This window comes from Callithrix jacchus, chromosome 8, assembly GCF_049354715.1.
Source record: "Callithrix jacchus isolate 240 chromosome 8, calJac240_pri, whole genome shotgun sequence".
NCBI lineage: Eukaryota > Metazoa > Chordata > Mammalia > Primates > Cebidae > Callithrix > Callithrix jacchus.
The window spans coordinates 20,663,362-20,687,173 of NC_133509.1; the positions used below are offsets into that span (position 1 = coordinate 20,663,362).

The 23,812-nt window shown below is 53.0% G+C and overlaps 1 long non-coding RNA gene across 1 annotated transcript; it reads left to right on the top strand.

Moving 5' to 3' along the window:
• Nucleotides 1-2,532: 2,532 nt before the first annotated feature.
• On the top strand, nt 2,533-23,506 carry LOC144577295 (uncharacterized). The gene is made up of 4 exons (XR_013520817.1): nt 2,533-7,591; nt 7,951-17,257; nt 19,747-20,469; nt 22,959-23,506. It is a non-coding gene; the product is annotated as an uncharacterized LOC144577295 (long non-coding RNA).
• The last annotated feature ends 306 nt before the right edge of the window (nt 23,507-23,812 follow it).

A 23,812-nucleotide genomic window follows, 5' to 3' on the forward strand; every position in this document is an offset into this window, starting at 1 on the left:
ATCAAGCTTCACTTTCTGAGAATGGCCCTGGGAGCACTGCAGCTAGTGCCTGTGCATCTGCAGTCTTCCCGGATGCCTCGAGGGGAATCATGCCACCCCAAGCAAGAAAGGGCCCAGTCACCAGGAGCCTGGAGGCAGAGAGCTGAGGAGCCAGCCCCTGACATCAGAAGGGAGCTTAACGGTTGGCTGGGTGTGTCTCTTTGCCGTAGACAAGTTCTCTTGGGAAATCTACTTTAATGAATCCAGAGGAGCAATTTGTAATCAGCCTATCAAATGTTCAGCGGCACTCTTTTAGCTGGAATCTCACTTGCTGGCCTCTGTGCCCCACAGTGGATGGCAGTTCTCCATCAGGGTCTGCAGTCCTCTACCCTGGACCTGCTGCATCCCAGTACTGCCTGTTAGGAACTGCCTGCCTCCCATCGCCCTGAGCTGCTGTCTGCCAGGGCTGCTGGGAACCAGGCCCACCGGGCTGGATATTCCCCCAATAGGGCAGCTCCCCATCCAACCCCAACTGTTACCAGCCCGGAAAGATGACTCAAGATACCCCTTTCCTCCCCACCTCCCTGCTCTCAGTAGCTCTAGCTGCTGCACCCCATCTTCCTGTCCCCATCCCTGCTAGGCTGGGCCCCAACAGGAGACCTTTGGGGTGCTTGGATTTATTCTCTAACCTTGAGCACCCTTGAGCTCCTGCCTCATCCATTCCTCACTTTTCTTCCTAAGGGTTCTAATTGGATTTTGCCAGGTGTATTTATTTCAAAACTATCTTTCTGACCTCGCTCACAGTCTCTTATTAGTTTTTCTGTTGATTCTCATGAGGTTTCTGGATAAACAGTAATATCATGTACAAATAATGACGGCAATTTCTCCTCCTTCCAAATGTTGTGTTTCCTTTTATCTTTTAATGTCCTATTGCCTTGGCTAAAGCTTCCAAAACAATGTGAAATAATTGTGGTAATAGCAGGCTTTCTCACCCCACCCTGACGTAAATATGAATGACCCTGGCTAGGTGTTTTATTGCTAAGAATGATGTTGATGGTTGGTTGCAGATAGATTTTTTTAAAATTATTGTGCCGAGGAAAGGTTCTTTTCTTTTCATTTTACTAAGGGTTTTCAGCAGAATGGATGCTCGGTTCTATCAAATGAGTTTTTGATGTCGGTTAAGATGATCACAGAACTATTTCCTTTTTGGTAATTGGCATGATTAATTAGGGGGACTGATTTTCTGATCTGTAAATGTCATCATTTGTAACACAGCCATCTGTGAATTGGGGAAGAGATCCATTGCTGGGGAGAACCTGTATTGGTTGAATCTCTATTGTGCTGAGTCCCGTGGATGTGAACACGTAACTTTTCCCTCGTCACCCTCTAATCCAGGATGGCGTCTCAGGCAGGAGCACTGTGACATCCAAGGGCTTGAGCTGGGGCTCTGGAGAGCTGGATGGGGTGTCAGCTTGTCCCAGGGTGATCTTTCTAAAGGCCAGTCCAATCACATGACTCCCTTTAGTGGCTCCCTGTCACCTTCAGCAGGAAACTTGAGCTTCTCTGTGAGTTTCCCAGGTCTCTTACAACTGTCCTCTGTCCACACCCCCCTTACCACCCCCACTCTCTCTGCTAGAACCACACAGGACCAGAACTCCTGGAGGGAGTCTCCCCTATGTTTCCTATGCCTCCCACCCTCTCACTTGGTTGCTCCCCTGCCTGGAATGTCCTTCCCACCTTCCTTCCAAGGTAGGACTTATCAGACCCCCTCCTCCGACCCCACAAAGCTCGGTTACCCACCTCTTTGCTACTTACCAGGGGGAGGGTAGCTTCTATGTTCACCTCTATCTCTAGAAGCTCCAGGAGGTTTAGGACCAGCCTGATCCACCCCCATCTCATCTCCCAGCCCGGTGTCTCCCCATCACAAATGTTGCTCAGTCAGCCCTAGGTGAAATGTTCTGTTCACACTCGTGAACCACCCTGCTTGCTTGACCTACCGCCTGTGACCTGCAGGGCTCACCAGCCCAGTGGTGGGCGCAGAGAGGCCCCAGTCGCAGGCCTAGCAGGGAGCTGCAGCTCCCTGGAGCCTCTTTAGAAAATGCAGTCGGCCTTGTTTCCTCCTCAGAAACAACGGCTTAGCACAGCGTCGGGGGCCCCAGGGGAGAGCGTTACCCCCTCGAAAGCTGCTGCCATTGGAGACGCAGGAGAGGGAAGCCAAGTGGGCCCAGGAGGGACCAGATGACTCGGGGTAGATGGGAGGGAGTGAGCAGGAGGGGCTCTGAATAGGCTGCATCCCTTGGGGTTTTCTGTATGTCCCAGATGCTAGCACCTGCTCTGGGCCTGGGCCTGGCCATAGCTCTGCGTCTACCTCTCCACTGGGCCCCGGACTCATCCCTGGATTGGTTGAATCTCTATTGTGCTGAGTCCCGTGGATGTGAACACGTAACTTTTCCCTCGTCACCCTCTAATCCAGGATGGCGTCTCAGGCAGGAGCACTGTGACATCCAAGGGCTTGAGCTGGGGCTCTGGAGAGCTGGATGGGGTGTCAGCTTGTCCCAGGGTGATCTTTCTAAAGGCCAGTCCAATCACATGACTCCCTTTAGTGGCTCCCTGTCACCTTCAGCAGGAAACTTGAGCTTCTCTGTGAGTTTCCCAGGTCTCTTACAACTGTCCTCTGTCCACACCCCCCTTACCACCCCCACTCTCTCTGCTAGAACCACACAGGACCAGAACTCCTGGAGGGAGTCTCCCCTATGTTTCCTATGCCTCCCACCCTCTCACTTGGTTGCTCCCCTGCCTGGAATGTCCTTCCCACCTTCCTTCCAAGGTAGGACTTATCAGACCCCCTCCTCCGACCCCACAAAGCTCGGTTACCCACCTCTTTGCTACTTACCAGGGGGAGGGTAGCTTCTATGTTCACCTCTATCTCTAGAAGCTCCAGGAGGTTTAGGACCAGCCTGATCCACCCCCATCTCATCTCCCAGCCCGGTGTCTCCCCATCACAAATGTTGCTCAGTCAGCCCTAGGTGAAATGTTCTGTTCACACTCGTGAACCACCCTGCTTGCTTGACCTACCGCCTGTGACCTGCAGGGCTCACCAGCCCAGTGGTGGGCGCAGAGAGGCCCCAGTCGCAGGCCTAGCAGGGAGCTGCAGCTCCCTGGAGCCTCTTTAGAAAATGCAGTCGGCCTTGTTTCCTCCTCAGAAACAACGGCTTAGCACAGCGTCGGGGGCCCCAGGGGAGAGCGTTACCCCCTCGAAAGCTGCTGCCATTGGAGACGCAGGAGAGGGAAGCCAAGTGGGCCCAGGAGGGACCAGATGACTCGGGGTAGATGGGAGGGAGTGAGCAGGAGGGGCTCTGAATAGGCTGCATCCCTTGGGGTTTTCTGTATGTCCCAGATGCTAGCACCTGCTCTGGGCCTGGGCCTGGCCATAGCTCTGCGTCTACCTCTCCACTGGGCCCCGGACTCATCCCTGGATTCCCCCAGAGTCTTCCCACCCCATTCTCCTTGGGGTCCATTTTCAACTTTCTGTGTTCCCCCAACTACTAGGCAGCCAGCTAGAGTTCTCGCCTCTTCAGATAAGCAGACAACGGTTAAGCATCCCAAGTCTGAAAATCTGAAACCTGAAATGCTCCAAAATTGGAAACTTTGAGCATGGACATCATACTCAAAGGAAATGTTCATCAGAGCATTTCAGATTTGGGGTTGGGGTTTGCAGATTTGGGATGCTTAACCAGTAAGTATTTGTAAATATTCCAAAATCTGAAAAAAAAAATCCCCAGTCGGAAGCACTGATGGTCCTAAGCATTTGGATAAAGGATGTCCAACCTGTGTCAAATGGAGCGTGGCTTGGCTGCTGAGCCTGCGGTGGGACAGGAGCAGCCCAGACCTGCCCTTTCTTTTTTGCCCTCTCCCTTCTCCCAAGCAATCCTGAGTTACACAACACATTCCTGGTTACGGTATAAGAGGTTAGGTTGGGGAAACCCCGTCTCTACTAAAAATACAAAAGTTAGCTGGGTGTGGTGGCACGTGCCTGTAGTCCCAGCTACTCGGGAAGCTGAGGTGTGAGAATCGCTTGAACCCAGGATACACAGAGATGGCAGTGAGCCGAGATCATGCCATTGCACTCCAGTCTGGTGACAGAGTAAGACTCCATCTCAACAACAACAAGAAAAGAAGTTAGATGACATGACTTCAAAGGCATGGGAGTTGAGTTGTGGAGTTTGGCAGACCTGGGTTCAAATTCTAGCTCCACCTGTTGCTAACTGTGTGATCTTGGGCAGGTTACTTAACCTCTCTGAGCCCCAATTTCTTCATCTGTGGCACAGAGTACCCTACCTATGGAGCTGTTGTGACGATTGCATGAAATGACACTGACTATCTAAAGCGCTCAGCACAGTACCTAGCACGTAGTGGGAGTTCAGTGGACATTAGCTGTTTTTATAAGTTACAGGTCAGTGCAGGCTGGGCCATGGCTGTCGCCTCACACAACTTCATCCCCCATTCGTGGGTGGAGAAACTGAGTCTCAGAGAGGGCAGGACGTCTCATCACTGCATCCCCGTCATAAGCCTGGGCTGACACCCACTGAGGAGCTCTCAGCTATCATGGTTTCAGTCACCACGATCCTGACGCACGGAGTCTTGGATGTTGCGCTTGCCTTCTGCCCAGCCTGGCCACCTCTCATTTCACAAACCTTTGCATTGCACAAAATGCCAGGCATAGTTGTAAGTCCTTTCTATGTATAATAACAATGTTATGCATATTAACCTTAATCCTTCTAGCAACCCCTGAGGGAGATACTATCATTATCCCCATTTTACAGATGAGGGACTGGAACCTTGGAGAGCTTGCCCAAGGTCACGCGGCTGGTAAGTGGGAAGGCCACACTCCACCAGCAGGGATGCCATCGGCAAGGTTTCCACCCTGAGGTGAACACAGTCTGGGCCCTGCGGTGTGATCACGCAGGGTGTCTGGGGCACGTAAAGCCTGTCTTCTCCCTGCACCTGATGCTCGGGTGGAGGAGGCACTTTGGAGGGGACTTGGTGGCCTGTGACTGGGCACAGTGGGAGCATCTGCTTTGTCCTATTAATGCCATTCACTAGATGCCACATCTCAGGCCACAGCAGGTATTTCCCTCGAGAGAGGACAGTGGAAACTTGGAACAGAAGAGCTTTTTATTATTCAGAATAACTGCACTATTTAATTTACTATTAATAATAGCTCTTGAGTCAACCTTCTCCTGAAGAGAAGTGAGAACTGAAAGGATGTCCCTCTCTTCTCTCCCCTCCTCCCTCCTTTCCTGCCTCCTTACTTCGGAATGCTGTGAACTCAGTCACGAATGATTGAGCTGTTTTGGGGGTAGGAGTGGGAGAAATGGAGGCCCAGCTCATGCAGTGAGCCTGGTTACTCCTCCTCCCTGCAGAGCCTCGCTCTGCAGCTCCTCGGGGGTCCTTGGAGGCCACGACCCATCTGCTGTCAGATCCCTCGGGGAGAGAGTATGATCCTGTCCTCCTAGGCTGGGCTGGAGGGTAGAGGCCAGGAGGCTGTTTCAGCTGCAGATAAGGGAAGGGTCCACTCAGCAATCCTTGCCCTCCTTGTCCAGAAGGCAGGAGTGTATGTGCTGAAATGAGAAGGCGGGGATCCCTTCAGAGACCCATCATCTGCCCTCTGCATCCAGTGAAGGGCTCAGTGTAAGAAGGAGCACATCCAGAGAGGACCAGAGCCTGGAACAAGACTTGAACCCAAGCTAGGGGAGTATGTGGCCTGGAGTTCAGAAGAGTCGGGGGACTGAAAATTGCTTTCAAAGAACCAGAGGGATTTGGTTCTTCACAAGCCCTCACCGAGGGTCTGCTCTTCCAGGTGCTGGGAACATATGAAGCCCCCTGTCATTGCAGAGGCAATGACATATAACCAACGCCACCATCAGACAGCGCTCCAAGGGCAGGAGCACCATGTCCAGGGGAAGTCATAGGAGGTGAGGACTTGGCTCGCCGGATTCGGAGCTAGATGGCTGTCCTGGCTCCCTGAGGCAAGGGATGCAGACTGTCCTCTAGGGCCGACTTTAGCCCTTGGGCGTTTATTCAAGATGTCACCCAGGCTTCCGGCATCTGCGTCCTTGACTCTGCCTCCTGTATTGGGTTCCTGTGGGATCTCAGGCGTGTCAGGTGGCCCACTGGGGCTGACCTTCCGGAAGACGGAGGCCTGTTTCTTTCTCCTAACTACCCAACTGTGCAGAGCTAGAGGAAAGGGCTGTCCCCACAAAGGTCTCTCGCATCTGCAGACCAGCACCCCGTCCACCCGCTCTCACCCCCTGGGACATTGCCAACCAGCCTGCTCTCCTCTCATCGACCTCCTCACAACCTGCCCATCTGTAGAGTAGGCTGGATCCTAGGTATCCTTAGGTGATTGAAGAGCGCTTTCGAACATTCTGCCGCAGGGTGGTTTCGGCCTGGCTTCCCGAATGAACGTGCCACAGCCGTGTTCCACGTACCTGCACACACATACACTCCTCAGCGCACACGCTGCCTCCACGCATCCCAGCTCTCATTGTGAGGGCCCCACTCTTTATTCAAGGAGCAGTCTTGGGTGTCTGAATGGATGCTTGAAGGCTCCGTCTTTGCAATTAACACGCTGCTGCAGTATTATTAGCCTCTGATAGGCAGGTCTGCCTTTGCCAGAGACTATAAATATGTGGGGCCAATGACTCAGCAAATCTGTTGCTATTTTTCTGGCAGGTCCGTGTGGATCTGTGTCTGTGTACACCATGGCCCCATCTCCCAGCAGCTCCCATGGCCTGTATCCATGGAAACACAGTCCTCCCCAACTATGGTTCTCTGCTGACAAACCCTGGGAGTCTCCCCAGCCCCCTCCCCACCTCGGAGAGGGAGCAGATCATACAGTCTCCAGCCAGCAGGAGGGCAGCACTGTGGAGGAAGTGGCCACTTTCTCAGTTGCTTCGAAGGGCCAGACAAGGCCAGGCCTCCAAGACCTTCCTCCATAGGTCTGTGGTCAAGGCCTTGTCACCTGCTTAAGGGGAGCAACCCTAGGCCCTGGTGGGATTCAGTTGGCAGGGGAGTCCCTGAGGGCTGCAGGCTGTGTGGCCAGGGATGAGGGAGGGGTTGCTGCCCTCACCGGTGGGGAGCACTAGCACTTGGGAGAGGGAGGCTGGGGAGCAGGGAGAGGGCCAGTGGCAGTGAGGCAGTGAGGTCGGGGGCAGGGATGTGCAATGTGAGATTAAAAGTTGGAGCCTTGGCTCTGGTCAAATAAGCTGTGGGATAGAGGAAAGAGCTCGGCTCTGGAGTCCCTCCCTCCATCCCTCCTTTCCTTCCACAAACATCTACATTTGCTTCTTTTGGGCCAGGCTCTGTGTGGATGTGAAGACCCAGAGATGTTTCAGAATTACTCTTTGTCTTTGGCATCTCACAGTCTTGAGAGAGAAGGCAGATTCTGTTTTTTTTAGATGAAGTTTCCCTCTTGTTGCCCAGGCCGGAGTGCAATGGCACAATCTCTGCTCACTGCAACCTCCGCTTCTCGAATTCAAGCGATTCTCCTGCCTCAGCCTCCCGAGAAGATAGATTCTTCATCCAGTCAAGGAGCTCAGGAGTCCTGAAGGTCAGGATGGATGTCTGTATTGGAGGAGTGGGGCACAGGAGGGTGGTCAGAGAGGCCTCCTAGGGAGCTGCAGCCCAGGAAGATGAGGCAGGGTGGGGAGGACTAGCAGGAGGGCAGCGCTGGGAGCCAGTGGGTGAGAGACTCGTGCACTGGAGTTCTAACTCTGGCTCCTGTTGGCGGTGCTCCCTGGAGAAAGCCACCTAAGCTCTCTGGCATGTAAAATGGGAAATGGCAATACCTACCTCATGGGGGTGGATGAGGATTAAATAAAACATCTGGCCCTGAATGTAGTGAGTGTTTATCTATCGTATTCACTCTATGCCGGGGCTGTCCCATGCCTCTTGCTCTTCTCCCCACAGGGTCTCTGTCTCTTCATCTGTTGAGTGAGGAGGCTGTGCCAGATGATGTCTAGAGGCTCTGATGTTCCCTGTCCTCGGTTTCCCCATTTTCAAAATAGGGAGAAGAATCTTCCAACAGGCTTCAGAAGTCAAGGAATGGATGATGAAATCATTCGATAGGCATCAACAGATCCTTACCAAGAGCAGCTTGGGACAGTGGGCAGTGCCTCAAGTCTGTAATCCAAGCACTTTGGGAGGCTGAGGTGGGAGGATCACTTGAGCCTGGGAGTTCGAGACCAGCCTGGGCAACATCAATCAAAAAATCAAAATGCTGGGTTGTGGTGGCATATGCCTGTGATCCCAGCTACTTGGGAAGCTGAGGTGGGAGGGTGCTTGAGCCTGGGAGGTCAAGGGTGCAGTGAGCCCAGTAAGCCATGATTGTACTACTGCACTCCAGCCTGGGTGACAGAGCAAGACCCTGTATCTTCAAAAAAAGAGAACAAAGCAGCTTGCTTTTTCCCAGCTTAGGGAAAGCAGAGGCCAGACAGATGTCACCACTGCCACCTCTATGGGATGTGGAGGAGCAGAACACCCAGCACTCCCAGTGTAGCTGGAGAGGCCCAATGTGGTCTGCAGCCATGGAGCACTGACTCTGGGTGTCTCATGTTGCTCTATGCTGGAGCTGTCCCCTGCCTTTTGCTCTCCTCCCCACAGGGTCTTTGTCTCTTCCTGTATCTTGTCTGTCTTGGGTAAGGAAGGACTTGCTCAAGGCCTTGGGATCTGAGCTCTAAGGACCATCTTGCCCACCAGGGACCTCCAGACCCTTAAATCCTTGTCCCCAAAACCCCAGGGAGGCTGAGGATCTGAAGAAGTCTCACACTGAGCCTCTGAGGTGACCACTATTGCTGTCTCCATTTTGCAGGTGAGGAAACTGGAGCTCAGAGAGTTTAGGGACTGGCCCAAGGTCACCCAGATGCAATGGCAGGACCAGGATTTCAATCCAGGTCAGCGTGACTCCAGTCCCACGTTCTTTCTGGGGCTCTGCACCCACCCTCTGGAACTCTGGTAAACCTCCTCAATTCATCGGGGAAGTAAAGGAGGTATATAAATAGCACGTGGGATTGTGAAGTGAAAAAAATAAGTTGCAGAACAATATCTACAGGACGATCGCAGTCATGTGAAAGAACTACTTGAAATGATGCATCTGTGTAAGATAAACGCAGAGAAGCAAGTCTGGAGGAAGATCTATCCTGGGTTGAACAATATTCCCCTCTGGGTGGGGGAGTTCAATATATTTCAGAATTGGTTAAGTTTTTGTAACAGTGAGAATGTATTTATGTACTACTTGTGCAATAACAACCTTATACCCATTCCCCAGGCTCCCTCTCCCATAAGACAGGAGGTGGGTGATCCGTCTCCTCATGCTATGAGGAGGTAAGGGCTGGGGCAGGTGGTGACCTGCTGGGGAATGCAGACCCATGGGAACTCTGGAGACAATGGCAGTTTTATGTCAGAACTCTCTGTGTGCGTCTCTTGTCTTTCAACAGCCTGGAGAGAAACCCTTTCAGTCGTTTTATAGTGAGGAACCCTTGGCCGGGCACGGTGACTCACGCCTGTAATCCCAGCATTTTGGGAGGCTGAGGTGGATGGATCATTTGAGGTCAGGAGTTCAAGACAAGTGTAGCCAGCATGGTGAAACTCCGCCTCTCCTAAAAATACAAAGATTAGCTGGGTATGGTGGCACGTGCCTGTAGTCCCAGTTACTAAGGACGCTGAAGCAGGAGAATCACTTGAACCCAGGAGGCAGAGGTCGCAGTGAGCCGGGATCGCGCCATTGCACTTCAGCTTGGGGGACAGAGTGAGATTCCGTATCAAAAAAAAAAGAAAAGAAAAAAGCGAGGAACCCTTAAATCTACAGATAACCTAGGCCCAAGGTCAGAGAGCTTCATTGCCATGGATTGGTTGGTTAGTAATTTGCTTTATCTCAAAGACAAGCCTGGCTTTGACTTTATGCAGTTAGTTGCAGATTCTTTGAACCTCAATTTTCCTGTCTGTGAAATGGGATTGATACACTTTCCTTGAAGAGTGTTTGTGAGGGTTCAGCGAGATCAAGTTGGCAAAGTGGCCATCACGAGATGGGCTGTTTCAACACCATTCCCCAACTCTCTTTGCTCTTCCCTTTCTTTGTCTAAGGAATGCCATTCTAGATTCAGCATGGTGCGGATGGGACATAGGCCTCGGCCTGAATCAGGGCTTGGCTGCATCGAATGCTGGCATCTGACGTTGAGGACATATTAGATGCAGGGATTATGCTAAGGGCTATACTTATGACTCCCTTCATCCAAATCTTGCTGCCTACCTCAGAGGTGGGCATCACCTATTATTATCCCCACTTTACAGATGTGGGAATTGAGATATCAATATCATGCTGGCCTTGTAAAATGACTTAGAATTTCCTCTTTTTCTGTTATCTGGAGGAGTTTGTATAATAAGGTTTGCGTATTTATTCTTAAATATTTGCAAGAATTCACCAGGAAAATCATCTGGACTTGAAGTTTTCTCTGTGAAAAGAGTTTTGATTGTATATTCAATTTCTTTAGGCGTTCTAGAAGCAGTTCTGTTCCTCTGGCCCTGCCTCCTCCTCCTTAATCCTCAGCTCCCAAATTTGAGTCGTGGAGGAGGTGATTATAGTTGCAGTCCCTGCAAGGTACCCCCAGCACCATCGTACCCATGTGGACACTCTGGCCTTGACTCTTCTCTTTGAATGGCAGGGCGGAGTGGGGTGCGGGGAGGAGGCAGAATGCCAAGAATGAGATCCGACTTTGCTATCTTGGCTCCAAGCTTGCGTCTCTCCCTGCTCTGGTAAGCTGTAAGAGCAAGGCCTGTGGCTGGAGGACCCATCCCTGAGGCCAACCTTCTGGGACTGCTCCTGAGGATCCAGTGCAAGGTGCACTGGGCCCTGTGACAGCTTGGCACAGCAGAGCTGCTCCACCTGGCACTGGATCTCTCAGAGAAGCTCAATAAACCTGGAATGAATGAATGAGCAAGTGAACAATGACTCACTGAATGACTGGAACACCTGCTCTAGGTACCCAGCTTAGAAGGGTAAAAGACACTTTATCTGGTACCAGGCAGGCACATGTACACATGGTGCATGACATCTTTGGTGACAAATGCAGTGCTACAGGTGGCATAGGGTATTGTAGGGGTCCAAGGGAAAATGTCTAACCCATCCTGGGGATGGGTGATGCAGGTGGCAGGGGCTTCTTGGAAGAGGGGACACGGGCTGAGTCTTGAAAGACACCTAAGATCTAGTCAGGAGGCTGGTGGAGCTGGGAGACAGCATAGCATAAGGGTAGGAAAAGCAGAGCACTTCCACAGAAAGGGAAGATACTGCATGGTCCCTGAGCTCGGTCTATTAGAGAAGCTACTGTTCACTCAAAAGTCAACCTCATTTCCAGGGCGTTTCCTGCTCCAAAGGATCCTGGACTCACAGCTCATTGGAAGCTGAGAGTTCCGACCTTTCCTGCCAACACGAAGGTTGGGGGAAAGAGATCCTTTTCCACCTGAGCTCAGCATTTCGAACTGGAGAATGGTGGTATAACAATTAAGGATGCATATGGCAGTGAGCAAGAGAGAACCTAATCAACAGCATCCTAACAGGGGTACGGTGGGGTAGGGAGGGTCACTATTCCATACAACACGAAATTCAGGGATGGGCAGACTGGGACTCCCAGGCCGTCAAGGCTCCAGGCTCGTCTCATTGTCCCTTCCACCAGCCTTAGTGTGAAAGCCTTTGTCTTCATGCTTGTTACCTCATAACTGCAATGTGGCTGCAGCAACTCCACACCTAGAAGCCAGCTTCCAGGCAGAAAGAAGATAGAAAGGCTAAGGGGAATGCCAGGTCTGTACCGTATAGAAAGAATGTCCTGAAGCCCTACCCAGTGACTTCACTCTTACCTTGTTGAACAGAAGTAGGTCCCATGGCTATTTCTAGACCAGTCACTGGAAGGAGGCTAGGGAAAAAGGGGTGTGGAAAGGCTTGGGTCCACCAGCCAGCAGCTTCTGCTACAGGTGGGCACCTGCCCCAGAAGGCACAGTCCTCAGCCCCCTAGCCATGACAGCCAGAAGAGGCAGGGGGGAAACTGGCCACTCCAGAAAGGCCTCCCTTGAAGAGTCATTCAGCAAATGCTAACCATTGCCCCTACTGTGCCCAGAAACTTGGGCCCGGGAGCCCAGTAGAGGAAGTGAGCTTTCAACACAAGGCCAGGCAGAAAGGAGAGCAAGACCAAAGCAGAGAGCCCCTCCCTGGGTGGGAGCATCAGAGGGTCCCAAGCCTGCCAAGGCCTTTTCTTGCCTTTGAAGAAAAGGAGATTAAATAGTGTCAGCCTCAAAACCCCAGCAGAAAGGACCTGGCCTCTTTATCTGATTGATTGATGAAGTGGCTTCCTCTGGGGGTTGAAGGAAGGCGTGCAGATAAATGTGGGTAGTGGAATCGTGCCATGATCATTCTGGAAGAATTGGGGTGGTGTGGGGGTAGGGAGAAGTCACTGCTGTGCCATCAGTGTCAGCCTCACACATTGTCTCAGAGCCCAGGCCTGACCCCTACTCCTTCCATTTCACCGATGTAATCTGACATAACCTTCCCCCTTGGAGGCCTGAGCCCAGGAAGTTACCTTCTGATGTTACCACCCAGCAAGGTCGTTCAGGTCTTCTTGAGCTTGCCTCATGATTCCTCCACCCAGTTTCAGACAGAGCAGATCACTCTGGGTCTAATGGGAAATGCCCATGCCTGGGCATCAGAAGGCCTGTGTGACCTTGGGCAAGTCAGCCAACCTCTCTGAGCCTTTACTGACACCTTGTGGCAGCATCTGCCCGAAACCAAAGTGCTTGGGTGAAAATAAAAACCTGTATTTCCCTTCCACTGCTGCCCTGCTGCTATGCCCTGGCCTGAATCACATCACTGCAGAAGGGTAGCCTTCCTACACACCTCCCATCCCACCTCTCCACCACCACCGTCCTGAAAGAATCAGTGAAAAGACTTCCCAGGGAAGCAGTTGCAGCCCAGTCTTCAAGTCTATGCAGAACTCAGTCCTGCATAGTACCAGTACTTTCATCAGCTCTGGGATGAGGACGTGGTGGACATGCGCTGATCACCTGATATCAGAAAATCTCCAGAGGCTAGGCATTGGTGGCTCATGCCTGTAAGCTTTGGGAGGCCAAGGCGGGAGGAATGCTTGAGGCCAGGAGTTCAAGACCAGCCCGAACAACATGGTGAGATGAGACCCCATTCCTACAAAAAATTTAAAAATTATCTAGGCATGGTGGTGCATGCCTGTAGTCCCAGTTACTTGCGAGGCTGAGGTGAGAGGATTGCTTGAGCCCCAGAAGTCGAGGCTGCAGTGAGCTGTGATCACGCCACTCCACTTCTGCCTGAGGGACAGAGCAAGACCCTGTCTCAAATAAATAAATAAATAAAGTATCCAGAAAGAAAAAGTTCACAGTCTCTCCTAGATTACTGCTTGTGTTTGTGTGTTTGTGTGTGTGTGTCTGTGTACACATGCACTCACAGCTGTGTACACGTACACCTATGTGTGTTTTGTCATGAACCTGGAGAACTCCTGCTAGGCTCCTGCAATGGGATGGTTTTGACCAAAGCTCTAGCTGGGGCAGTGCTTCTCGTTTGTGGCTTTTGAGATGAATGCCCCGACCTAGTGAGTTATCAGTGCTCGGTTTGCTTGCCTTCCTTTCCTGCCCCATCTGTCCTGAAATCGCACCATCCAAATCAGAGGTTAAAAAGGTTCTAATAAAACCACTCCTAGAGGAAGCTGTTCATGACTAGTAACGGTGCCCAGGGTGGATGGACGGGTTGAGAAGGGCCTTCCAGTCCTAGCACCAAACACTACTGGGGGAATTCAAACGAGGTCTCTGTGGCTAAAACATTTTCTCTTCCAGACTACTGGTCTGACCCACTGGCACGAGGAAGCAGTTTTGGGTGGGAGGGAAAAGTTCTCCTGAGCTACCCACACCCCCACCCAGCCATCTGGGAATTCTGGGGAAGGGTATGATCCGTGGATTGGCTTGGGACTTGGCATGGCCCTGCGGTTGTCAGCTGGCTCCATGCCATCGAGAAGATTAAGAGGTAATTGAGCAGCTGCTCTGGGTGAAGCAGTTGCTGCTTGAAAGCTGGAGGTTGGCCTCAAACCCTCCCATTAAAAGTGCTTCTCCCTGGGATTCAAGAGCTCTCTTCAAAAGGGAGGGAGCCCATCTAGGCCCTCCTATGGCTAGGGGAAACCAGTAGCAACCCAGAGCAGATGGGGAAACCGAGGATCAAAGAGGTGTAGCTGACTCCCACTGTACCAGGTCCGAGTGTCATGGCAGCCTGCTGCCTAAGGCCGGGTGGTATGGCCAAAGGTGGCTCTGGGCCAGAATCCTTCCTGCTGGGCTCCAGGAACTTCCTCTCCTGTTGGATCAGAGCCAGGAGTGCAGGCTTTTGGAGCTAGGGACCAGACCACTCTCCTGGCACTGCTATATACCAGCTTCTCTCCAGCCTACAACACTGTCCCTAAGGCATGTTTCCATTACTTTTGAGCTCTGAAACATTCAGTGGCTCTCTATCACCTCCAGGATCTACTGCAATGTTCCCTGCAGGCCCCCTCCCCATATCACCAGCGTCACCCTCTCTAGACTGCCTGCCACTCTCAGCACCCACCTGCCCTCTGCCCTCCCCTCCATCTCCACCATGGCCTTCCTGCCATCCTCCCAGCCCTCAAAATCCATATCTCCAGGAAGCCTTCCTGTCTCCACTCCGTAACTGGGCCAAGCTATTTGACCTTTCCAAGCTTCAGATGACACTTCTGGGAAAAAATGAGGGAATAACAAGAAGCTGCCTCTAAAGGGTTGTGGCGAGGCTGTCACTGAATGAAATAATGTATACCCAGGGCTCATTACAGTGCCTCTTGTACGATGAGGACTAGGACAAAGGGAGCTGGGTCAATTTCATCATCATAATTGATATGTTTGGCTATGTCCCCACCCAAATCTCATTTTGAATTGTAGGTCCCATATTCCCCACGTGTCATGGGAGGAACCGGGTGGAGATAATTGAATCATGGGGCGTGGTTTTCCCCATCCTGTTCTTGTGATAGGGAATTAGTTCTCATAAGACCTGATGGTTTTATAAGAGGCTTCCCCCTTCACTGGGCACTGATTCTTCTGTCTCCTGATGCCATGTGAAGAAGGACATGTTTGCTTCCCCTTCTGCCGTGATTGTAAGTTTCCTGAGGCCTCCTCAACCATGCTGAACTGTGAGTCAATTAAACCTCTTTCCTTTATAAATTATTCATCCTCAGTTATGTCTTTATGAGCAGCATGAGAAAGGACTAATACGATCATCATCATCAACCACTCTTCCTCCTCCTTTCTGTGGAATAATAAGGGGATAATAAGAGGGACTCTTCGGCTCCCTCTTCTGAGCTGTCAGAGCACCCTTGGTCCTTGTCCTGTGCTCTGTTTAATTAGAGGAGCAATGTGTGGGCATGTACCCCTCCCCTCTGACTCCTCCATGGCTGAGCCCTGAACCCCTGAACTCCAGGGCCCAGGACAACAGCACTCACAGCTTTGAACATCAGGACAGCCTGAGTTGCTGGGATTTCTTCCTCAGCCCTGGGGAGCGCTAATGGAGTCTTTCAAACCTGGTTTCCTGGATGCGTGTGTGTGTGTGTGATTGGGTGGGGGCCATCCCTGGGCTGGGCTTTGACCCCCTCCCCGGGCCTGGTGAGAGCTCTCATTACCTTCCTTCTATGCCAGATAGGCATTGGGGTGAAGCCAGCCCTCAGCCTTTGATGGGAGGAAGGTTTAATTACCTCCTCAGGCAGAGAGAGAGGATAATGAGGAGCAGATGAAAAGCCTGGGGAAGCTGCTCTCTTCAGAGCCCCCCACCTCCTAGCACCTAGCCTGCTCCCATCCCCACCTCCAGCCTCTTTGGACTTAGGTTAAGGCCTTGCACCCTGGTCTGCAGAGGGTCCCGGCACCCATGGTCCTGGTGTGATTCACAGATCCCGGGGATTACCTTGTAGTCTCTCTGCCACAGTGCCTGAAATCTCATTAGCACTTCCTGTTGGGGTCACACCAAGCACTCCTACTCCGATATGGAAAGAATGCTTAGAATTTTCCACACCACACTGGGATCCTGGGACAGTTTGGATGAGGAAGCCAGACATTAAGGCTTCTGGTTTGTATGAAACCTGAAATTTGTGATGGAATGGGAAGCAAAGGACACATTTCACAGAATAAAGCCAGTGGAAGGGATCATAGGCCTGCCTTGGCATGGGGCTTGGCTGGGGATTTGTGGTTGGGACCACAGGGCTGGGCTTGGAGACTTTCTTCCCTCCGTACAGAGCAGCTGAAGGGCTTGGTGTGTTCTTGGCTCTCAGTGGGCAGGGAGGAGGGGAAGAGGATGTGTCAAGTGTGTCTGGGCAACAGAGACAAAGGAGGAGGGAGAGCAGTTGGAGAGATAAGTAAAGACCATTCTTGCAGGGCAGGCACAGGATCCTGGGTTCTCTCTTGTGGGGAGCACAGGGTGCTGTAGTTAGAACTAGGGTGTTTTGTCTTTCTGCTCCCCAGCTCCTGGACCATCCCTTGGAAATGCCACTGTGCTCAGCCCAACAGGGAAACCCTGAGGGCTCTGGCCCCACAGCTGCACACGAGGCTTGCAGGGTGTTGATTAGCTTGGATGCCAGTCTGTCCTCCCTGGCATGGGGACCTCTAGAGCAGGACTGAGGAGAGTCGTTCTTTTCTTTTTTTTTGAGATGGAGTTTCACTCTTGTTACTGTTTGGAAAACTCTGCCCCTACCGCAAACGCTCTCTCTCTCTCTCTCTTTCCCTCCCCCACAAAGAGGCTCCCTTATCTCTCACTTTACATACCGGTCCTAGCCCTCCCGCCGCCCAGCTTCCCGCCGCCCAGCTTCCCACCCAGCAGTTCAAACTGACCAACAGTTGCCCACCACCTCGGCTTTTGGCTTCCCCACCCCCCAGCCCTTCAGCCCCCTATAAAACAACCCTGCCCCTCTGAGCAGCGCGGCCATTTTTCCTTTTCGTCCCGGCTGGCCTGCCCGGATGCTCTTTCCTCTCAATAAAGCCTGAACTTAAGGAATTTCCTCTAGCCTGTGGTCCGGTTTTTTCCGAACGAGCTCAGTCTTCCCGCAGAGGGTAGGTCGGACAAATGGTGCCGGAAACCCGGGACGGGAGCTGAGGCCGTTGGCCCGGCCACGGCCCCCCTCCCCGACCTACCCAACACTGGCCCTGCCACCTCCACGTTCCGATTAAGGTAAGCCAAGTTTTTCTTGCTTTGCCTTCCCCCGCTTCCTGTCTCCTCTTCCTACGGCACGGTGCAGTTGCTCCCTCTCCGGCGTTCCGCACGGACTCCTTGCCTAGTCTCGGCCAAGCCAAGGTAGTCTTCCATTCCGGCTCCAGGAGCCTTCCGAGGGACAGCCGCCAGACGGGGGACGCCCCTCTGACCGCTTCCCTTTCCGTACTTAATTGTACTCCGGGGAATTTGCAACGAACGGGGACGCCTTTTCGTTGCATCTGCCCATCCGCGCCGGAGAGTCTGTAGCTGCACCTGCCATGGGAAATTCGGAGTCCAAAATACCTCTGAGCACCCCCCTCGGGTGCTTGCTGCGAAATTTTACCAAATTGGGATATTCCCAAACCCTCAGAAAGAAAAAGCTTATTTTCCTGTCCCAGGTGGCTTGGCCCCAATACAAACTCAGTAACCAGTCACATTGGCCCCCGACTGGCACTTTTGATTTCAACACCCTCCGAGATCTCGACGATTTTTGTCGCCGCACGGGCAAGGACAATGAAATTCCTTATGTCCAGGCTTTTTGGGACCTCCGTACCCACCCCGACCTATGTTCTTCCTGCTCCACCTACCAAATCCTCTTATCTCGAACCCCCCGTAAATCTTCCTCCACTACCTCCCCCCCTCCCTACTCCTCACCGGAGGATCTGCCTGAACATCTGTCCTCTCCTGCCAATCTCAGCAACCACTCGCCATCAACGGCACGCCCTTCCCCCACTTACTCTGCACCTCCTACCTCAGAGGCCATGCCTTGCTCTCCCTCTACTCCCTCCGAGCCCCCTCCCTCAGAGGCCGCACTTCCTCTTGCCTCTCCGGTGGCGGCCCACACCCGCTCCCACCAGCCAGCTACCCTGGCCCCACTGCGAGAAGTAGCAGGCGCAGAAGGTTTAATCAGGGTCCATGTTCCTTTCTCACTCCAAGACCTGTCCCAAATTGAGCAACGTTTAGGATCCTTCTCAGCCAACCCGTCCACCTATATTAAAGAATTCCAATACCTCACTCAAACATAAGAAGCCCTAGTCCGGTACACTCGACTAGATCCAGCTCCCAAAACGGGGCCACTGTATTAGCCTCCCACTTTATCTCCCAATCAGCACCCGACATAAGAAAGAAACTAAAGAAAGCAGAAGAGGGGCCAGAGACTCCCATCCAAAACCTGGTAAAAATGGCCTTTAAAGTATTCAATGCCAGGGAAGATGCGGCTGAGGCTGCCTGCCAAACTCGCATGAAGCAGAAGGCTGCCCTCCAGACCCAAGCCCTAGTGGCGGCTCTAAGGCCGGCAGGGAACCAGAAGCCCAAGGCCCAAACCCATGCCCCTCCAGGGGCATGTTTCAAATGTGGAAAGGAAGGACACTGGTCCCGAGCCTGTCCACAACCATGGCCACCAACTAAGCCTTGCCCTATCTGTCGGCTCCCGGGACACTGGAAGTCAGACTGCCCCAGCTTCCCCAGGGTGCCGGTTCCTCAAAACAGACACACTGGCGTTACGCAGCCGGCGGTCACCCTCAGTAGGGAGGAGCCTGCTTGCCAGGAGCCGACCTCCGAGGGAGCTCCGTTCCCCAGTCTACTAGGGCTGCTAGATGACTAGCGGGGCCCTGGCTTTCCGACTCCGGTTACCCTCGCCGAGCCTAGGGTCACAAGACATGGGGGCTACCTACTCCGCTCTTCCTTCTTATTCTGGCCATCTCACCCCTTCCCAGGTCTTAGTCATGGGAATCGATGGGACCCCAAGTATCCCCTACCAAACCCCACATTCCCTAGGCCGAAACGTCCCTAGCTGTAACAGAACTATACGGGTAACCACTAATATAACAGCCCCACGAGGAACGTTTTTCGGGTGTAACAAGACCTTAACAAAAACTCTCTACATTGGCCTTTCCTCATCTCTTTTATGCCTCCCGGTAACCCTAGTCCCTCGACTCACTATATATTCCCCAGCCGAATTCCAGATGCTGCAAACTCCCCATCGCCGCACCCGACAAGCTGCCTTCCTACCCATTGCCGTTGGTGTCTCCCTTGCTGGTTCAGCACTTGCAGCAGGATTAGGAGGAGGGGCACTAGTCCACTCTCACCTGGCTATAGCCCGACTGACCTCGCAATTCCAAGCAGCTATTGATGACTCTACTGAGTCTTTAGCATCACTCCAATGACAGATCACCTCAGTTGCCCAAGTTGCCTTACAGAACTGAAGAGCCCTAGACCTGCTCACTGCTGAACGAGGAGGGACCTGTATCTTCCTACAAGAAGAGTGCTGTTACTACATCAGTGAATCCGGCCTAGTAGAAACCCGAATCGAGAGCCTCCAGAAACTCAAAACTAACCTCTAGAGTCAGAAGTTCTCGGCTGAAGCCACAGCGTGGTGGTCTTCCTCTATGTATACCCTCTTGTCACCATTGCTTGGGCCCCTAATAGCTGTTTGCCTAATCTTACTTATTGCTCCTTGCTTTCTCCAGTTCCTACAGCGGCTCTTTCAAGAACTGACTGGAGTCACCATCCACCAGATGCTGCTCCAACCCCACCCTGAACGAGTGCAAGAAACAGACCTCTCCCCAAACCTCCAGGCTCCTTAGGAAAAGAAACCTCTTCAGAACCCCCCGTCGACCCTTGTCAGCAGGAAGTAGCCAGAGAGACAACCGACGCCCCTGACCCCCTCTTTTTCTTTTCTTTAAGGAGTCGGGAATGTTTGGAAAACTCTGCCCCTACCGCAAACTCTCTCTCTCTCTCTCTCTTTCCCTCCCCCACAAAGAGGCTCTCTTATCTCTCACTTTACATACCGGTCCTAGCCCTCCCGCCGCCCAGCTTCCCGCCGCCCAGCTTCCCACCCAGCAGTTCAAACTGACCAACAGTTGCCCACCACCTCGGCTTTTGGCTTCCCCACCCCCAGCCCTTCAGCCCCCTATAAAACAACCCTGCCCCTCTGAGCAGCGCGGCCATTTTTCCTTTTCGTCCCGGCTGGCCTGCCCGGATGCTCTTTCCTCTCAATAAAGCCTGAACTTAAGGAATTTCCTCTAGCCTGTGGTCCGGTTTTTTCCGAACGAGCTCAGTCTTCCCGCAGAGGGTAGGTCGGACAAATGGTGCCGGAAACCCGGGACGGGAGCTGAGGCCGTTGGCCCGGCCACGGCCCCCCTCCCCGACCTACCCAACACTGGCCCTGCCACCTCCACGTTCCGATTAAGGTAAGCCAAGTTTTTCTTGCTTTGCCTTCCCCCGCTTCCTGTCTCCTCTTCCTACGGCACGGTGCAGTTGCTCCCTCTCCGGCGTTCCGCACGGACTCCTTGCCTAGTCTCGGCCAAGCCAAGGTAGTCTTCCATTCCGGCTCCAGGAGCCTTCCGAGGGACAGCCGCCAGACGGGGGACGCCCCTCTGACCGCTTCCCTTTCCGTACTTAATTGTACTCCGGGGAATTTGCAACGAACGGGGACGCCTTTTCGTTGCATCTGCCCATCCGCGCCGGAGAGTCTGTAGCTGCACCTGCCATGGGAAATTCGGAGTCCAAAATACCTCTGAGCACCCCCCTCGGGTGCTTGCTGCGAAATTTTACCAAATTGGGATATTCCCAAACCCTCAGAAAGAAAAAGCTTATTTTCCTGTCCCAGGTGGCTTGGCCCCAATACAAACTCAGTAACCAGTCACATTGGCCCCCGACTGGCACTTTTGATTTCAACACCCTCCGAGATCTCGACGATTTTTGTCGCCGCACGGGCAAGGACAATGAAATTCCTTATGTCCAGGCTTTTTGGGACCTCCGTACCCACCCCGACCTATGTTCTTCCTGCTCCACCTACCAAATCCTCTTATCTCGAACCCCCCGTAAATCTTCCTCCACTACCTCCCCCCCTCCCTACTCCTCACCGGAGGATCTGCCTGAACATCTGTCCTCTCCTGCCAATCTCAGCAACCACTCGCCATCAACGGCACGCCCTTCCCCCACTTACTCTGCACCTCCTACCTCAGAGGCCATGCCTTGCTCTCCCTCTACTCCCTCCGAGCCCCCTCCCTCAGAGGCCGCACTTCCTCTTGCCTCTCCGGTGGCGGCCCACACCCGCTCCCACCAGCCAGCTACCCTGGCCCCACTGCGAGAAGTAGCAGGCGCAGAAGGTTTAATCAGGGTCCATGTTCCTTTCTCACTCCAAGACCTGTCCCAAATTGAGCAACGTTTAGGATCCTTCTCAGCCAACCCGTCCACCTATATTAAAGAATTCCAATACCTCACTCAAACATAAGAAGCCCTAGTCCGGTACACTCGACTAGATCCAGCTCCCAAAACGGGGCCACTGTATTAGCCTCCCACTTTATCTCCCAATCAGCACCCGACATAAGAAAGAAACTAAAGAAAGCAGAAGAGGGGCCAGAGACTCCCATCCAAAACCTGGTAAAAATGGCCTTTAAAGTATTCAATGCCAGGGAAGATGCGGCTGAGGCTGCCTGCCAAACTCGCATGAAGCAGAAGGCTGCCCTCCAGACCCAAGCCCTAGTGGCGGCTCTAAGGCCGGCAGGGAACCAGAAGCCCAAGGCCCAAACCCATGCCCCTCCAGGGGCATGTTTCAAATGTGGAAAGGAAGGACACTGGTCCCGAGCCTGTCCACAACCATGGCCACCAACTAAGCCTTGCCCTATCTGTCGGCTCCCGGGACACTGGAAGTCAGACTGCCCCAGCTTCCCCAGGGTGCCGGTTCCTCAAAACAGACACACTGGCGTTACGCAGCCGGCGGTCACCCTCAGTAGGGAGGAGCCTGCTTGCCAGGAGCCGACCTCCGAGGGAGCTCCGTTCCCCAGTCTACTAGGGCTGCTAGATGACTAGCGGGGCCCTGGCTTTCCGACTCCGGTTACCCTCGCCGAGCCTAGGGTCACAAGACATGGGGGCTACCTACTCCGCTCTTCCTTCTTATTCTGGCCATCTCACCCCTTCCCAGGTCTTAGTCATGGGAATCGATGGGACCCCAAGTATCCCCTACCAAACCCCACATTCCCTAGGCCGAAACGTCCCTAGCTGTAACAGAACTATACGGGTAACCACTAATATAACAGCCCCACGAGGAACGTTTTTCGGGTGTAACAAGACCTTAACAAAAACTCTCTACATTGGCCTTTCCTCATCTCTTTTATGCCTCCCGGTAACCCTAGTCCCTCGACTCACTATATATTCCCCAGCCGAATTCCAGATGCTGCAAACTCCCCATCGCCGCACCCGACAAGCTGCCTTCCTACCCATTGCCGTTGGTGTCTCCCTTGCTGGTTCAGCACTTGCAGCAGGATTAGGAGGAGGGGCACTAGTCCACTCTCACCTGGCTATAGCCCGACTGACCTCGCAATTCCAAGCAGCTATTGATGACTCTACTGAGTCTTTAGCATCACTCCAATGACAGATCACCTCAGTTGCCCAAGTTGCCTTACAGAACTGAAGAGCCCTAGACCTGCTCACTGCTGAACGAGGAGGGACCTGTATCTTCCTACAAGAAGAGTGCTGTTACTACATCAGTGAATCCGGCCTAGTAGAAACCCGAATCGAGAGCCTCCAGAAACTCAAAACTAACCTCTAGAGTCAGAAGTTCTCGGCTGAAGCCACAGCGTGGTGGTCTTCCTCTATGTATACCCTCTTGTCACCATTGCTTGGGCCCCTAATAGCTGTTTGCCTAATCTTACTTATTGCTCCTTGCTTTCTCCAGTTCCTACAGCGGCTCTTTCAAGAACTGACTGGAGTCACCATCCACCAGATGCTGCTCCAACCCCACCCTGAACGAGTGCAAGAAACAGACCTCTCCCCAAACCTCCAGGCTCCTTAGGAAAAGAAACCTCTTCAGAACCCCCCGTCGACCCTTGTCAGCAGGAAGTAGCCAGAGAGACAACCGACGCCCCTGACCCCCTCTTTTTCTTTTCTTTAAGGAGTCGGGAATGTTTGGAAAACTCTGCCCCTACCGCAAACTCTCTCTCTCTCTCTCTCTTTCCCTCCCCCACAAAGAGGCTCTCTTATCTCTCACTTTACATACCGGTCCTAGCCCTCCCGCCGCCCAGCTTCCCGCCGCCCAGCTTCCCACCCAGCAGTTCAAACTGACCAACAGTTGCCCACCACCTCGGCTTTTGGCTTCCCCACCCCCAGCCCTTCAGCCCCCTATAAAACAACCCTGCCCCTCTGAGCAGCGTGGCCATTTTTCCTTTTCGTCCCGGCTGGCCCGCCCGGAGGCTCTTTCCTCTCAATAAAGCCTGAACTTAAGGACTTTCTCCTAGCCTGCGGTCCGGTTTTTTACTAACGAGCTCAGTATTCCCGCGGAGGGTAGGTCGGACAGTTACCCAGGCAGGAGTGCAATGGCGCAATCTCAGCTCACCGCAACCTCCGCCTCCTGGGTTCAGGCAATTCTCCTGCCTCAGTCTCCTGAGTAGCTGGGATTACAGGCACGCACCACCATGCCCAGCTAATTTTTTGTATTTTTAGTAGAGACGGGGTTTCACCATGTTGACCAGGATGGTCTCGATCTCTTGACCTCGTGATCCACCCGCCTCGGCCTCCCAAAGTGCTGGGATT